This window comes from Parasteatoda tepidariorum, chromosome 6 (genome assembly GCF_982258835.1).
Source record: "Parasteatoda tepidariorum strain Cologne lab strain chromosome 6, Ptep-v5.0, whole genome shotgun sequence".
NCBI lineage: Eukaryota > Metazoa > Arthropoda > Arachnida > Araneae > Theridiidae > Parasteatoda > Parasteatoda tepidariorum.
In genome coordinates this window covers 50,755,956-50,774,695 of record NC_141760.1, presented here as the reverse complement: position 1 = coordinate 50,774,695, position 18,740 = coordinate 50,755,956, and the positions used below count along the sequence as shown (strand labels likewise).

The following is an 18,740-nucleotide window of genomic DNA, read 5'->3' as shown; positions in this document are numbered from 1 at the left end:
TACATTAACTGAATCAAAAAATATTAAATACAATTGCTAAAACACCGATATTAATAATATTAAATACAAAGTACTTACAATAACGTAATTTAAACGAATAGTTAAAAACATAGAAAAAGGTTTGAACTAAATTAAACATAAATCTAATTTTGAATACAGCTATTGTTAATAGTTTAATCCACAATTTAAAAAAAAAATCAAGATTAAAACTGCTTCCCTGTAAAACCTTTGCTTACTCATTATATATCCCCTCTGCAGAGGATCAAAATTGTGATGGCATGTCTTCGGATCATCCTCAGGGGTGTTTCCCAGACCGTCGCCAATAGCCCATTGTGCAGCTCTAGTGCGACGTAAATGAACAACAACAACAACTCATTATTTTGTTTATTTATTCGAAACAAATTTCAGCTATATAGAAAGTTTACTATTATTTATATTGTAAGCTACTTCGTAGAGAAAATATTTAATATACAAACAGCATCAATGAAACTAGTTTTAAAAGTCAACATAATTCAAAAACTTTACATTTATTTAGTACTCACACATTCTTTGTTTATAAGTATTTTGTAATTTAAAGTTATATTACATCGAATCAAGATCAAATCGAACGAATCATGCAATAAGAATTAAAATGGAAATACTTTTGAGTAATTAATGTTTATGAATGCTTGAATGTAAAGAACAATTTGTGTGTCAATGATGAAATGCTTAAAGTTAAACTAATAGTATGGGTACTATGCTCGTAATCATCAACATATAATCATTCATTCTACCTATAGATAGATTTGCAATCAGTTTAATTAACTTCGCACAATGAATGTTAAAGTTATATTTATTAAAATTCTTTACTTTCTTAAAAAAATTAATAAATATTATCATCATGTAACTCAAGATTCATGATAGCTCAATAAAGTGAAATTTATTTTCGGAAAATATTGGTTTTCAAGTCTACCTAACCGATATTAAACTAACTACCAATATTAAATTATGATTTTTATAGAACTGGAGAAAAATTCCTTGTTTTGATAAATGAATATTATTTTGTTAGGTAATTTCAAAACTTTTTTTTATTACAGTTATTCTAATGACTTGAATAAGGTTTCAGAAATTTCCAACTTCAAGAGATATATAGATTGTAGAAATTTTTGTAATAAACTCGCGAAAATTTTTCACACATGATCCCAAAAGAAATAATTATGACACGCTGTTTAAATAAAGTCAAACAAAAAATAAAATGAAAAATTCGTAAAAATAGAGGAACACAACCTGTGGACTTCAAATGAGCAATATGCAACTTCCTGTCTTCCAAACAAAATAAAATTGAAAAAATATATATTTACCAGGCACAAGAAATTTCAGAATTACCTTTCAAACTAATTTCGATAAATTTTGAAAACGCAGAAATTATAACATTAAAACTCTAAAATGCAAAGGTGCTAATTCAAGGTTTCAAGATGGTCGTCTTTAGCTGAAACGTGTTCAAAATATAAATAGTTCGATGATTTATTTAAAAATTAAAAATTTTTTAACAGATCATTGAACAATTAATAAATGTTATCAATTTATTTACATTAAAAAAAATTATATAACTAATTTTCTCACAGAGAAGGTTAAAAACCTGCCATAACCCTTTCGTACAGGGGGGAAAAAAGCAAATGTAAACCAGCATTAATCAACACTATGGAATCATGCTTAAGACTGTAAACAGATACTTACACAATTAATTAAACTAAAGCATTTTTTTACATTAATATTAATCAACAATCAATTAATATTAATAATTTAACACTTTGTTTTAATTTACAATTCATTTTTTATTATTATTATTTGTCGTTCTTCCCTGAGGCTTTACGTTATCAGATTAAGCAAAACATGTTTTTAGAAGTTCATTCATTCAAAGTAAAGATTAATTATATTCAATATAATTTGGCATATTAAAAACCATCAATTAATATAACAGCAGTAGTATCTATTACTAAAATTAATTAAGCATCATTGGTAATTTAAAGTTAAAAATCGTGATATCACTGAACATGTTTTTCTACTTAATTCCTCAATTACACATAAGAAAATACTTTCGCCGCATTATTTAAATATTTTTAAAAATTATCGAGTAAATGAATACAGATAAACAACATTAAAAGAGCACGAACAATTCAACATAATTGCGTTCTTTTCACGTTATTCAGGATTATCTATAGAAAAGTTAAAACAATTCTTCACGTAGATAATCCAGCAATTTCAAAGAAAAAAAAAAAAAAAAAAAAAAAAAAAAGGAATCTTCCGTTTTATAGAATTGTGATGTCACTCTTCAATTACAAAAGGAAAAAACGCTTTTGGTGCATAACTCAAACATCTAAAAAAAAAATTAAAAAAAAAAAAAAAAAAAACTATGGAGTAATTTTAAAGGTAGAAGAATTCAATAGAATTTGAAAGTTAAAGAGTCATGATTTAGTTCATTTTACGAAACTTTCAGTGAAAGTGAAGGGAATTGTTCCACAGCCAAACATCACCCTGAAACTTAGTTATTTACCTTTACAATAAAAGAGTGAATAGCAGCAAGATCTATATACACTAAAGGAGAAGAAATTCCTCGAAGATAACACCACAAAGCAAAGAATGTTTTATACCAATGGCTGTTAAAGCGTTACGCGATGGGATTTGAAAACAATATCCCAGAGAATTTTATCCATTACTAAAGAGAGAGAAAGTTTACGGGAATTGGGGAGAAAAATACCGCCTTTTTCGGCTTTTAAAGTTTTGTAATAAAAGGACTCTTTTTTTTTTCTTCTTCTCTTGTTCTTTTCATTTTCGTTTTGGCTTAAGGAAGGGGGAAAAAATCGAATTTTAAAGGAGAAATCGTGATTTCATTGAAAGTGTGTTTTCAGAGTACTACTAATGGAAACATAATGTTAATGCTACTTTTAAATTGTAAAAATAAACAGTGTACATTTTATGAAAAAAAATAAACTCTTTAATTTTTATTTTCAATTTAAAAGTAACTATTTAAAGAAAATAAACTTTTTAACAACTTGTTTATTTATTTATTTTTAAATTTACAATGAACAAATGACTTTCTTTCCTTTTTTTTCTTTCACTTGAAATGAACAAATTTACACAGTTGAAAACCCTTCCAGCAAGATTTAATAATAAAAAATTGTGTATCAAATAATCATTTACATTTTAAGAAAATTGCTTTATAAGTCTTACATATTGTCCATAAAATTTATATTACTGATAAGATTAAAATTAAATAATTGCGATTCCTAATAGAATATCAAAAATTTAACTCGAGAAAAAACGTGTTATACTCGTCATTTTACCGAGAGAGGTTAAAAAAGAAAATTAAAGACACTTTAGAAATAAAAAAGAATTTAAAAGTTTGTCTAAAATTAAAAAAGAAATTCCTAGGGTTTACTGGAAATTGATTACACAGCACGTAAAATTCTAGTAAAATGACCGTATTGTATGGTAACGATATTTCTGGTTTTAAAAAAAATCCTAATTCCCGTTAATAAAACCCAAAATATACGGTATTCACTTTGTAATTTTTCCGCTCTTATGGTAAAGATTTACCGGCTATTCAAGTTTCTAAAATAACAGTTCTTATTACCACACATTTAGTAAAAAATCCAAAAAAAAAAGTAAAGTGATTTCATAAGGGATTCGTTATTACACAGCACGTAAAATTCTAGTAAAATGACCATATTGTATGGTAACGATATTTCTGGTTTTAAAAAAAATCCTAATTCCCGTTTATAAAACCCAAAATATACGGTATTCACTTTGTAATTTTTCCGCTCTTATGGTAAAGATTTACCGGCTATTCAAGTTTCTAAAATTACAGTTCTTATTACCACACATTTAGTAAAAAATCCAAAAAAAAAAGTAAAGTGATTTCATAAGGGATTCGTTATTACACAGCACGTAAAATTCTAGTAAAATGACCATATTGTATGGTAACGATATTTCTGGTTTTAAAAAAAATCCTAATTCCCGTTTATAAAACCCAAAATATACGGTATTCACTTTGTAATTTTTCCGCTCTTATGGTAAAGATTTACCGGCTATTCAAGTTTCTAAAATTACAGTTCTTATTACCACACATTTAGTAAAAAATCCAAAAAAAAAAGTAAAGTGATTTCATAAGGGATTCGTTATTACACAGCACGTAAAATTCTAGTAAAATGACCATATTGTATGGTAACGATATTTCTGGTTTTAAAAAAAATCCTAATTCCCGTTTATAAAACCCAAAATATACGGTATTCACTTTGTAATTTTTCCGCTCTTATGGTAAAGATTTACCGGCTATTCAAGTTTCTAAAATTACAGTTCTTATTACCACACATTTAGTAAAAAATCCACACAAAAAAAGTAAAGTGATTTCATAAGGGATTCGTTATTACACAGCACGTAAAATTCTAGTAAAATGACCGTATTGTATGGTAACGATATTTCTGGTTTTAAAAAAAATCCTAATTCCCGTTAATAAAACCAAAATATACGGTATTCACTTTGTAATTTTTCCGCTCTTATGGTAAAGATTTACCGGCTATTCAAGTTTCTAAAATTATAGTTCTTATTACCACACATTTAGTAAAAAATCCAAAAAGAAAAGTAAAGTGATTTCATAAGGGATTCGTTAAGGTGTCATAAAAAATTACCACATTATTCCTCATTTCATAACACATTATAAAATCATATAGTATTGCTAACTTACCAAAACCATTGCAAAAGCGCTTCAGTTAAAATTACGAAGCTTTCTGGTGTGCCCATAGAGCCAGAAACACGTTAAATTTTACGGTATTCCATACTTTTGTTGTAGTTTTAACCATACTTTTTTTTCTCAGTTTGTGTGTGTAAAAATCATGATCAGAAAAAGTAATAAATGTAGCCTCTTTATTTTAATTTTTGTAGCCTAGCTGAATAATATATAAGAGATGTCAATCTCCGACCCGCCCCAAAAGTTACACACGATGAAAATTAACTCGCCGTTACGATAAGCCCCTCTGAAGAGAAGTTGAATAATATACAAAGGAGTTAATTTTTTACTTTTTACAGTCTAGTTAATTAACTTTGACAGAAGTAAAGAGTTAAGCCTCATATTTGGTGTTGCGCAGTGAAGAGAAAAAATCTGGTAAGCACTGTGATTATTTGCAGCTCTATGAAAATTTGATTTGCACTGTGAAAAATTAAAAATGTTCGCAGTTTAACCATAAACATATTGTTGCATTGGGAAAGTTTTGATTTTTCGAAAATATATTTTAGAGTTATTGAAACTTATATATAAAAACTTTCTTTTAATCCATATTTTATCTGACTACAAGACTTATAGACAAGATAATGCTCGTTCCCAGGTTATCAAAAAAATCCTGATAATCTGGTCAAGACCATCATTCTTGTTTCCTTTAAACATAGAAAAACTGCCTTTAAAAAACACGTTTTTTTTTCCTTTATTTATTTATTCATTTATTTATTTATTTATTTATTTTTGTAAAATTACAGTTTGCCAAATTATTTTCTACTGCTTCAATGTAAAAAAACTGTAAAATTTATTTCAGTTTTGTAGTTTTAGGCACCTACGTATCAAATTTAATTAATAGGGATATTTCGCACTTTTATGTTACATTCCGTCCCGTATGATAGATTTGAAGTAATTGCGTATGCGCACTTGACGTACGCATACGCTGTTTAAAAGGTATCAAATTTATTTGAATGAAAATCAGATTTTGTTAAAGTAACGAAAAAATATTTAGCTTCTTATGGGCCTAATACAATTAGAAAACCAACCATTTAAACTAAAGCTCATTAAAAAAAAAATTCTTAATTAACTCAATTAATTGTTGTAACATCACAAAATTCATTTTAACATTTCGTAATAATGAATTCCTCATTTTGTGTTGGCGTTCTTTTTGATCTATCTGAAACACGCCCATGTTATTAATTCGAGCCCATGTACACAAAAATACGTAAGATCTAAGAAAACGCGAGCATCCGCAGTTGCTTCAAATCTTACGTTTAGACAACTTCGAGACAGCATTAATTGAAATATAAAGTGTGGATAAAAATTATTTTAATTGGCACTTCTAGAAACAATCTTATGTTATGAAACACAATTAAACAACTTACAAATTCAAAACGAAATTTAATTTGGCTTGAAAATTTTTAAGCACCTTTGTGTAAAAAGTAATTAAAATATAATGCTTGCATTGGTCTAAAAATGGTTTTAATTAGACTCTATTAGATTTAACTAGATAGAGAAGAGAGAAGTTTAGAGTACGGTAATCTAAAAGTTCAATACCAAATTAATTTCAGCTGGACAAATTTAGGCACAAAAGTAACTTAAGTAGAAACAGTGGATAAAAAATTGTTTTAATTGGTTTCACTAGAAACTATCTTAAGTTACGGAACATAAATAAACAACTTAAAAGTTCAATATCAAATTTGTTTTAGCTTTTCAATCTTAGGCACCCTTGTGTCATAATTAATTAAAACAGAAAGAGGGGATGGGTACAAAAATTTTAAAGAGTATAGTAATCTTAGATTCAATACCGAACTTATTAAGCTTGATAAATTTAGGCCCCTTCGAGTCGAAAGTAATTAAAATAGGAAAGTGTGGTTAAAAAATAGTTTAGATTGGATGATCTAGAAATAATACTATGCTACGAAACACAAATAAACATCTTAAAGGTTAAATAGCAAATTTATTTTATCACGCCAATTTTTGACATCTTTCTGTCATAATTAATTAAAACAGAAAGAAAGGATGGGTCTAAAAATTGTCCTTAAGTTATGAAATACAAATCAATAACCTAAAAGTTCAATATCAAATTCGTTTTAGATCAACAAATTTAAGCACCTTAGTGTCAAAAGTAATTTAAAATGGTAAGTTCTGATTAGTCAAAAAATTGTTTTCATTAAATTCTCCGAGAGAAAATTTTAGAAAAAGAAATATAAAAGAAAAGTTCATTTTTTTTAAATTTAAAAATGCATTTCGAAAAGTTTAAAGCAAATTAGCTATCAAGAGCACAGAAAAAGCGGATGACAAAAAGCGACAGAAAATACTTCAAACTGATCAAACGTCGTGGAATTCTCCTCAGAGACGAGCACTTGCTTTCCCATCAATCACCATCTCTTAAATCTATACAGGGGATAGGGGGAGGAAAGAAGGGAGGTCAGAAAATGTCCTTGTTGCCCACTAAAAAACTTAACAAGGGCCGTTATTCAACATCTAAAGAAAGAAAGACTCGCTGAAATAGAAAATCAATTCGTCTCCACGTCATCTTCTTCTAACACACGGAATCTTCTTCTTCCTTTTGTTGAGAGGGAAAACGAAATTTCCTAAAGCAATGAAGAGTGGAAGAAAATTCCTCTAAATAGAAGATTATGTAAAAAAGAAAGTTTTTTTCTTTCTTTTTCATTACTTCCCGCCGTGAAGAATTATTAAGGATATCGTTTCGAGTGACTAGAGAATTTCGGGTCGCTATTAAAAATGATTAAAATTTACATACGTTCATACAGATTTTAATTCGTTTAATTAGAACAGTAGAATTTTAAGTAGCAAAGAAAAAATTTTCAAATGGCAATTATGTTAAAAGAATTTACAAATTTTTTAATTTTTCTATCAAAAAATCGTTAATAAAGTAACTAGCAATAGGTTAGACTGCATCTGGTAACAAATAAAACTTATTAAAATTTTAAATAAGTTATTGCAGATTTTAATTAAAATAGAACTTTAAATCGAAAAAATAAATAGAAATTCATGTTTATAAAAAATATTAGCATAAGTAATCTCTAACAAATTATTAAAAAAAAAATTTAAGTCGAATTTATATTAATTCCTTTGAAGGGAAGTATGAAATTATTCAAAATTTTATACTTCCATTCAACGAATTGAAATTTGCATAAACATATGTAAACCTTAATAATTTTTAATAACTACTGGTACATTTTTAGTATTTTCGAAAATAAAACAGTATTAATTCCTTTCTTGGTAGGTGGGGGCTGAAAAATTACAGTTTCAAACTGACAATAAAGATAGACTACCTGGTAGATAAAAACAAATAAGATTTACACACGATTATGCAAAATATAATTCGTTTAAATAGAAGAATATAATTTAAAATTGTAAAGAATAATTTCAAATGGAAATTAAGTAAAAAAAAATACTTATTACTTTCTTTGATGAGAGATTAATAATTATTTTTACCTTTTCAAAAGAAAACATAAAATGTGTACGGCATACTCATTCTGCTCTTAAAATCTTGCTCACTCGCACCAAATAGAATCATAAAAATATCATACTTGGTACGCGATCTACAGTTCGCGGTGGATTGTACTATTCTGTTAGAAATAGTGGACCCTGCAAGTTTGCTCAACCTTAATACGGTACCAAATTGAGCCATTGTATCGTGCAAATTAAGTAATCTTAACCTTAATTACGCGATATTATTGTTCAATTTGAACAGACACATGATTAAATTTAATACTTTATAGGGTAACAATAATTTAACACCACATAATTGGTCAAGATATTGATATTCAATTTCAACGTTGAACCAATTTTTCTAAGAAAGTATAAAAAAGGGGGAAATTTCTGGGCAAACATTTTTCAAAATCTGAATCGATAAAAATCAAATAAAAAAATTATTTTAAATTAGGTAGAAATTTAAGGGGGCAGAGTGAAAAAAAATTTTTTTTTCTCTGAATAATTCTTTCCCCTTCAAAAAAATTAATAAGGTTATCTTTTCAAATGACTAAACTATGATTAATTAGTACTGGGAGCTGTTCATTACAATTTAAATATTTCTGAAGATTTTGATGTAGGATTGGTTATAGATAATATCATATATATTTATGTAGTTTAAACAGAAAAAACAAAATGATCGGAAAAAAAAGAAGAAAAATCAAAAATTTATCAGAGAAGTGGCAGAGTAAGTAAAAATATTTTAAAAATAGAAAATTCAGTCATGAAAAGTTATGATGATTAACTCTTCAAATGACTTAAGGCATATAGAAATTAAGATTATCTAATACTTATAAAATTTATAAATGTGCAGATTTCAATGTTGGCTATCAAATGATTTAACTTTAAGTCCACTTTAACTAATAACGATTCTAATCATTCCACTTTCATTCTTAAATAAACATAAAACAGTAGTTTTCAACATGGATCCTTCTACGTATAATGTATATGGTAGTTAGGTTAGTTATCTTATGCATGGTAAATATCTACTCAATGCTCTATATAAAAGTGGTAATAAATTATTCAATGCTTTTTTAAAAAAACAATCAATGGGAAATTTTACGTGTGCTATTTCTTTATGTGTTTTATTTGCTCCATTTCTTGAAATTATTTCGCTTATATTAACTTTTATATTGAAAGTTCTTTTGCTAAAAAAATTATAATTCTTAGTGAAAAATATTTCATTTATTTTTTGTAAGAAAATTACACTTAGAAAAAAAATTGGGCCAACTAAGAATTTTCAAGTTGTTGAAAAATTTAATAAAACTGAACCTTAAGAGCTATATGTAAACTACAGTGTGATATAATTAGGGGAGAGGGGGGCACATGTGAACAGGGGGCACATGTGAACATGGTATGTTTTACCAATATGATTTGAAATAAAAAATCTCGAAAAATTTTCAATTGATGGCAGTACTAGTTCTACCTCTCTGAAAAACTTTCAGAACAATGAGACATTTTGTTGATCTATTCTGATAATTTCTTTGTATCAGCTGGTGTTGCATATATTATAATCACTCGCTTCTTCAAGTGAAAGCATAATATAAATCAACTAATAAACTAAAATTAACTATTGCAGATCATTATATGAACATTCAGGTGAGTTTATGACAATTATTCTTTTTTTTTACTCAATTAAAAGTTCTTTATTTTTCAAGTTAGGTTTAAGAAGGATGATGGGGGCACTTGTGAACAAAACATCTGGGGCAGATATGAACAGTTCACAAGTGCCCCTACATAGTATTAAGATTATTATCCTCATGATATTATAAGTTTAAAAAATATGCATGCATTTAAAATTATCATTATTTAATTTTCCATAATTAATTTATTATTTTTTCCTTCAAAGAAAAATTATTTTTTTATTAAATGGTTGATCGCGCATCACGCATATTAACTGATACACCTGAGAAAATAGAATTGCTAAAGCTAAAAAGGAAAAGATAGAAAAAATGAAAAAAAAAGTATGAAAGAGTATTAGCGAAGAAAGAAAAAGGCCCATTACAACACTCGTGGAACATGAAGTTGCGAAAAACCCAATTACGGAAAAATTATTGTACAGCTGAAAAATTATTTTCTTATTGACAGTACTGTTGTACAATTTAAATTCACATAGTAAGCTACAACCCCCTCAGTATAATGCGTATCTATATCTGTTATATTAAAGATTTTTTTTCTTTGAAATATGATGATTGCTTTGTGTTTTTAATCTTGTTCATATGTGCCCCAGGCCTGTTCACATGTGCCCCCAATAGGGGCACATGTGAACAATTGAAGTCATTTTTCTAAAATATTATAAAGTAAAGAAATATTTTATTGAAAAATCTCAAAAAATTCCACGGGACAAAGAAAAGACTATTTAAACATATGGACTTTTTTACTATGAAAAATTGATGATATTTTTCGAAAAGTGAAGAAATAAAAAAATTTGTTCACATGTGCCCCCCTCTCCCCTATCTTTTTTTTTTTATTCAAACAAACCATAAATATTTTGACTATTAAATTTCTAATATTTAAGCAATAAAACTTTTCTAAAGAATATTGAGATTTACAAGTGTTTTTAAGAATTATATTTTATTATAGATGTGTGACATTATTTTTTTTAAAAAATTTACTCTCCCACAATATTGTAAAAAAAACTTCTTTTTTTTTAACTCCAACCAACTTTCATTCTTTTTATTTTGCTCTACTGAAATACGTTTTTATCTTAAAAGTTTCAATCCTGCCCTATAAAGTGAGTGAACTATAACTCGAAAATTTCTTAAAAAACTTAATAATTTCAGCGACTTTTAACAGCTAATAGAAATATTTCGAAATCATGTTAAAAATTATTATAAGTGAAAATTTGTACGTCATAACGGAGTTAAATATATTGAATTTCTTTCAATCGAAATGAAAATAAAATTATGAAATTTTGAAATCCAAGGTCAAAGTCTTTTTATTTCATGCATTATACATAAATATCTAAAACAATGTAATCCAAAGTAGGCAATAAAATTAAAGCTATTAATTGTAACCTTATTTACACCATTAAAACAAAACATTTTAATTTATTTATTTTCAGAGCTATAAGCAGCATATGAAAGTGTTGGTTACAACAAGAAAAACATAAAATTCGTAGTATCCTGACATTAAGCAATTTCTGAAATGAAACACAATGGTTATAGCTGTCACGCTTTTACAACGAGGAGTCGTGTGCCGGCCCCTTTCTAAAGATGGGAGAGCCCCCTCCCCTTTTTTACAATGGCCTCCATACAGGGAGAATAAAAAAGGGAACCGCGAAAAGGGGGTCGCACTTGAAAAATCAGGTCAAGGCCTGTAGGCCCGATTAATTTTTAAACGACGAGAGAAAGGATTTTAGGGAATGAGGGGTATGTTTTATATGAAAAAAGGTACACTTGCGCATGCGCATCGTTACAAAAAGCAAGTGTTGAATGAATGATTTGAGTACATGTAATATCTGGGTCCCAAATGTTATGTAGGAAATAAAATAGACGGTAAAATATTAGTTTCGGTAATTATAAAATGTTATCTATTTCATAAAATTATTCAGTCAGAAAAGTTATTACTGAAAAAAAAATTTTTTTAATCTGTTGCACTTCATAAAATATATTGTTATTACAAAACAAATATAATTCTAAAGTAATTTACTTTATAAAATATTATTACTTAAAATATTTTATTTTAAGTACTGACTTTATAAAATATACCACAGTTGTTGTGACTTAGGAAATTTAATTTTAAGATGCTGTATTTATTCCGTAATTGCACTAAGAAAGAAATATGGTTAAACTTAACAGAATGTTGTATAATTTACAATGTTTCTGGCTCTATGAGAACACCAAAATTACGTCTAATTATGTCTAAATTTTCACAAAATAGGTACCCCTCAATAAAACCTAGACAGACCCCTGAATACTATATCAAATCTGCTTCTTTATGATCTTGTACATTTAACTCAAATTTTTTGCAGTCCCAGTGTCCTTCAAATCAAAATGTCCCGATTTAGTAAAAAGCAAAATTTATATTTTGTCCAGCTATTTATATAAATAATAAAATTTATATATATAATAAAAACAATTGCTTCGTTCGAAGTAAAAATTAAGATTTCCTTTTTTTTTCACAGAACAAAAAATAAATTAATTAAATAAGCAAAATAAATAAATGAAATAAACAAAATAAATAAATTAATTAAATAAACAAAACAATTAAATGAGCACAATTTTTTCAATACTATTGGACAAAATAATAGAAAAAACTGTTATTAAGCTTCTTTTAGTTGAAAATTATAAACAGCTTAAAATATATACAGCAAAAATTTATCGACAGGTAAGAAAAAAATTCAAAATTAAAATAATTTAGAAACTTAGTTAATGAGTCTCTATATTGACAATGGATTCTGCCATTAAAACAACTAAAATTCAGTCAAACAAAAATTTAAACAGCCAAATTTAAATATAATTTAGTTTAAAACTTTTTTCTAAACAAACCAACTGACAAAAATTATTTTGTTGATTTATAATTTTAAAAAAATGCTCAGAGAAAAACATTTTTTTAGAGAATATTTTTTTTATTATACTGCTGTTTATTAAATACTGCCTATAAATATTGTAATAAATTACTGCTGTTCATAAAAAAATATTCATGAGAAAATTTATTTCTAATAATTATTCTTTACTATTATTTACAAATTAACTGCAATTTGTATTAATATATTATAAATGGTTAATATAAAACCTATTTCTGACTATCATTATAATATTGATTAGAAGCTTACTTTGACAAATGCGGATTTATAATAATAAAAAAAATATACTCATAAGCAAATGTTTTCTGTTAGAAATTATTTACTATTAATTTACATTGATTTTTGTTAATCAATAATAAAAAAAATTTCATAAGAACATATTTTTCAGATTAATATTTTTATTTTAGTATTTTAAGTTTACTTCAATTTGTGCTAGTTTATAATATAAAAATATTAATCAGAAAGCGTTTTTTACAGTTCAACCAGCAAAAACTACTTTGGTTCTTGTTAATCGAAAAGAAAATTATTAATCAGGAAATACGAATGTAACATTTAAATGGTCTCAAAGTACAGAAATTTGTCATTGACATATTTCTTGACATGGCAGTTAAAAAAGTAAAAAAATCATGTTAACCTTTAGACGAAAAATTTTTAATAAACATATTTTTCATACTTTTTTCATTTTATATTAATTTAGGTCAAAATAAGTTAAATATTTTTAATCCTTTATAATTATGAAATAAAACATAAAACACCGGTGTTTTTTTCTGCAGTGAAGGTAAAATTTTCTAAACAAGGCTCACTTCTAAAAAATAATTTTTGAAATTTTCAATAATTTACAGTTATTTAGAACAAAGAGAAACAGTTATCATCACTGAACTTCACAAAATTAATTATTGATAATTTTTGTAAATATGAATGGAAAAAAAAAATTTCAAAATACTTCTTTTGGGTTTTATATTTTATTACGAATATAATTCTGATAATCTAATAGATTTTTTTAGATAACTATTTAACTGATTTTTATAATTAAGAAATACGAAAATATATTTTTTCTTGTAATTAAAGTGCCAGGAAAAAAATATATAAAAAAGACACCGGTGTCCCATATGCACCAAAACGTTAATAAAACAAATACATTTTAAAGCTTAAGTATGACTGCATGTGCAACTTCAAAGTGAAAGAAAATAAATAAACAGTACTGTTTAATACTGTATAGTACTGTTTACGGACGGTGCATTGAAGAGCAGACACGCTGAAGAAGAAAGAAACAAAAAGTTTAAAAAACTTATTACATAACGATTTAACAGAATAAAGATTGTATCTTCGGCCTTCCTGAAACAAATCCGTTTATTTATAAGTCTTATCTCATAGAAGAAAGATTGATAAGAATAATTAGAAGAAGTGATACCAATTCAGAATAAGATTCTTAGCAGAGTTATACGGATTATGTTAGAAAAAAAATACCATTATATGCTTATGTTAAAAACCAATAGCAAAAATAATCAAACAAGCCATATTGAAAATAATATAAAAGAACTGATTAAATCAAGCAATAAACTAAAACGTTAGCAATGCCAATAGATAAAGTTCAATCAACTAAAAAAGTTTTTAGCAGATTTCTTATCTAGTTTCTAATTTATCGGTTGCATGAACATTCGGCACTTGGGTTATACATACATATTTACTACTATTCCTTATTTAAATCTGAAAATTAAAAAAAAAAAAATTATTAATTCGTTTATACGTAAAGTTTTCAGACTTGCACAAGGAGAAAAAAATTCTGGCAAAATTACCGAACTATCAGGTAAAAAGTATTTACTAATAGTAATACTGTTTCTTTTTTTTTTTTAACGGTATTTCAACCATTTATTTGATAATTTTTCCGTTTATATGGTAATGATTTACCGGAAATTCTGGCTTTTAAAACTATAGTTCTCATTACAGCTCATTTAGTAAAAAAATATAAAACTGAAAAGTAAATTTAATTGAATAAATGGTTTTTATGTCATGCTCTAAGGAATCGTAATAAAATTGTCATATTTCATCACATTTATCAAATTTTGTCTCAGATTATAAAACCATATTTCATTGTTAGTTTTACCAGTCATGTGGGTAAAAATTACTGAGCTTTTTGGTGTTTCTATAAAGTTGGAAACACGGTAAATTTTACCATTTCTGGTAGTTTTGACCATATCTTTTTTCTCGGTGTACTATCTCTTTGTTATGTCTCATTTATAAATACTAGTACAAACTTCCTTTTTTATGCTGTTTCCTTGTAATCACAGATGTTTTGTTAAGTTAAGTAAATATTTTTGAAAAATTATGGATATTTTTTACAAACTAATTTCAGAGATTTGAGAAAGAAGTTTACCAACCATTCTATCGAAAATATTAGTAGTAGTAACCGTGACACAGATGAGGATGAATACTTTTTATAATAAGAATTCTTCATTGGATAGTTTGCATTTTAAAGACTGCGTTATAAAAACTTTAATTCCACTTTTCGATATCTACCAAGAAATAAAAAAAATAGATCTAAATTAAAATACTTTTATTTAATAAACAATGTTTAAAATTTATTTTTGATATCTTAATCCAATAGTTAGTAGACATCAATAACTGAGATATTATTGTAATAATTTTGTGTCACTAGGGAAAAAGAGTTCTCCAGTTTAGTATATCTACAACAAATTTTTATTTTTATAAACAAATGGAGCATAACTAATGCTTTAAATTCGCAGAGCTACTAACAAAGGGTGGTTTTTTGACGTCAAAAACTTAATAAAATCTAGAATGATATTTACGAAATTATGTAATATGCATGTGAACGTTTTTGTAATATATTTAAATATAATTGTGAATATATGAATATAAAATTACATGCTAATTAATTCATACATAATTAACAATAAGGCATTATTAAAAAAATCATAATTCTGTGAAGGAAAAAAAATTTCTACTTTATAATCATATTTTCTTTCATTGTTTCAGATCAATAGAGAGTTCTCGTCTTCTCAAGAAATTTTTAAACAGACCCAATAAAATCTAAAATATAGTGGAACTATTATTTTAGTTTTCATTTTATTGAAGTAGAATTATTTAATTCCTTTCTAATGACAGTTTCACGACAGAATTACACAAAAAATAAAAAATAGTAAAAATAAAATACGTGTTAATATAATTATAAAACATTATTTGTTATGCATGTTATTAAATATATTTTAATACAATAGTAAAATATAAAAGGATTCTTAGGCTTCTGTACTTACAGTAGTTTAACTTTAAAACTTGAAGTGTAATATTACCTGTGTCTCTTTAGATTAGGAAATAAATAATGGTATAAATAAATATTAGAATGTTTAAAGTTCTTTTATTAGAGCATCTTTTTTAAATCAAATTACAGATAGCTTTAAATGAAACAGAGCTCCTAACAGATCATTTCTAAGCTTTTAATGGTCTATATTTAAAATATATTATTTATGATAAAAGGATTTTTTTTTAACTTTTCAACATATATTAAATTGCATTCAAAAAGTGGTAAAACAATAAGAATATAGTAATCAAAGCAAGAATGTGGTAAAACTTACAGTGTTTCTGTCTCTATGAGAACGCCACAAATCTTGGTAATTTTTACCTAAACGCTTTGGTAATGATTTTGGTAAAATTAACTAGAAAATATGGTTAATAATATGAGATAAAATTTGGTAATTTCATCATACATTAAGCAAGGTATAAAAACCATTTATTCGGTAAAATTTATTTTTCAGTTTTGTATTTTATACTAAATGTGTGGCAATAAAAACTATAATTTTGAAAATCAGAATTTTTGATTAACCGTTACCATATGAACGGTAAAATTACCAAATGAAGGGTTTAATACCGTATACTTTAGTTTTTTCAAAAAAAAAAAATTATGATAGTTTTTTTTCCTCACCAAAAATGTCATTACCATACAAAAACATATACATATAGATAACTATTGCTATTTTATTAATTTTATTTTTATTGTCTTTTATAATTACAATCGCTTAATAGTTAGTTTAAATTGCATAAATAACTTTTGCATTTCACCAACAACAATATTTTGAAGACATAACACAAAATGTAATTATTATAAGAATTCTGGTAAAATTACCGTACAGTATTGTGTGTATATATATAAAATTTTGGTAAATAAAATCAAATTATACGGTATTTAAACCATTCAGTTAGTAATTTTCCCGTTCATATGATAACGGTTTACAGAAAATTCTGGTTTTCAAAATTGTAGTTCCTATTATCACACGATTAGTAATAAATTAAAAGAAAAAAAAAAGGAAAACGGTAAGAAAATTTAACCGAATAAAACAGTTTTTATGCCACGGCCTAAGCTATAATAATAAAATTACTAAATTTAACCACATTTGTCAAATTTTATCACAAATCATTAAAAAAAATATTTCACTAATTTTACCAAAACCTTTACCAAAGCACTTCAGTTAATTTACCAAGCTTTTTGGTGTTACCTTAGAGTCAGAAACAAATTAAATTTTACAGTATTCTTGTATTTTTGACCCTACTTAATGCTTTACCATACTTTTTTTTCTCAATGCCTGAGTCCAGCATATTGAATACGATTTGAGTGATAGAGGCCGCGATTGATAAACAGATCGAAGGGAGACGTAATGAATTGAGTAATATATGCTTTGTTTTTTAGAATGGCACAGTTCGTCATTAGTAAGATATAAAGCAGCTGTTTGATTTCTTAACAGCACAAGGAATTCTTAACTCTTTGTCAGTAGTATCGGTCGCAATGTTACAAAAGGACACGTCATGCAATAATACCTCCGATAAATGCGTCTTTTACGAAAAGGTGAATAAACTTTGGCCAAATTTTTGCTGATAAAAGCACTTCTACATTCAACCGATTGCGTCAGGGTAAAATTGGAAGGACGAATTTTGTTAATCACATCTTATTAAATGATGCTGCCTTTAGTAGGTTATCACTAAAACAATCATTTCATTGTCTGCCTTGAAAAAAAATTGATATATATATATATAAATATATTTAGCACTATAAATTAAAAAAATGAAGAAAATTAAAAAGTTTTATTTTTTCCGTACATGTAAGTTCATATGAATTCGCTACTCGCTTTATAGATTTCGTTTTATATTTTGTTTTGTTTTTTCTTTAAATTTTTTTTTGTTTGTTTTTTACGTGATATATATTACTTAATGTGTTCCATTTTGCTTCAAATATTTTTTTGAGTGGTCCTCACACTATTGTATTGATATATTTTGCTTTCGCTATAGTGATACAATATTATAAAGCACTCGTTTTTGCCGATATAATCGTGTGAGCTGATAAAGAGATCGTGTGAGATGATTTTTTTATATATATTTTATTTATTTTATTTTAACAATTTTCTTCTTCTCTTTTCATTATTCTGTAATCTTTTCCATGTTTTCTCTGCATTTTGAATACCTTGTTTGAGTGATGTTTGTGGAGAAGTTTGAGGAAAGGTGTTTTAGATTGGCCTGGGATCAACAGGGTAGGAGATATGAGATCAGGAAGATTGGTTCCGGTACTTCAATAAGTAATTTCTTTTTTTAATTTTATAATCATAACTTTAATTATTAAAAAAAAGTTTTAGAATAATCCCCTCTTAATACCTAATATAAAAATTCGTAGTCTCCAATACCTCGTAATTGAAGACTAAATTTTCTGATGTGTTAAGCATAAATGCAATTGTAGCAGATTAAGATAATTAGTTGACTGCTAAATTAGTCGTCTAACCTAAGCCTACAAATATAATATCAACCCGAAATTTCTATTTTTAAACTGCGGCATTTAATTATCTTATAGTCGTTTCTAGGAATGGTTGATAAACGAGGCAATAACTTAATAGGGAAATTTTTTAACTTGTTAAATGCAACTCGATGTATAAGTTTTATTAATAAATAATTCAGGAATCTGTAAGG

At 26.3% G+C, this 18,740-nt stretch overlaps 1 long non-coding RNA gene across 3 annotated transcripts in view; it reads right to left on the bottom strand.

Moving 5' to 3' along the window:
- The window catches only part of LOC107436716 (uncharacterized), a 441,993-nt gene that overhangs the window by 224,987 nt on the left and 198,266 nt on the right, over positions 1–18,740 (bottom strand). The window lies entirely within an intron of this gene.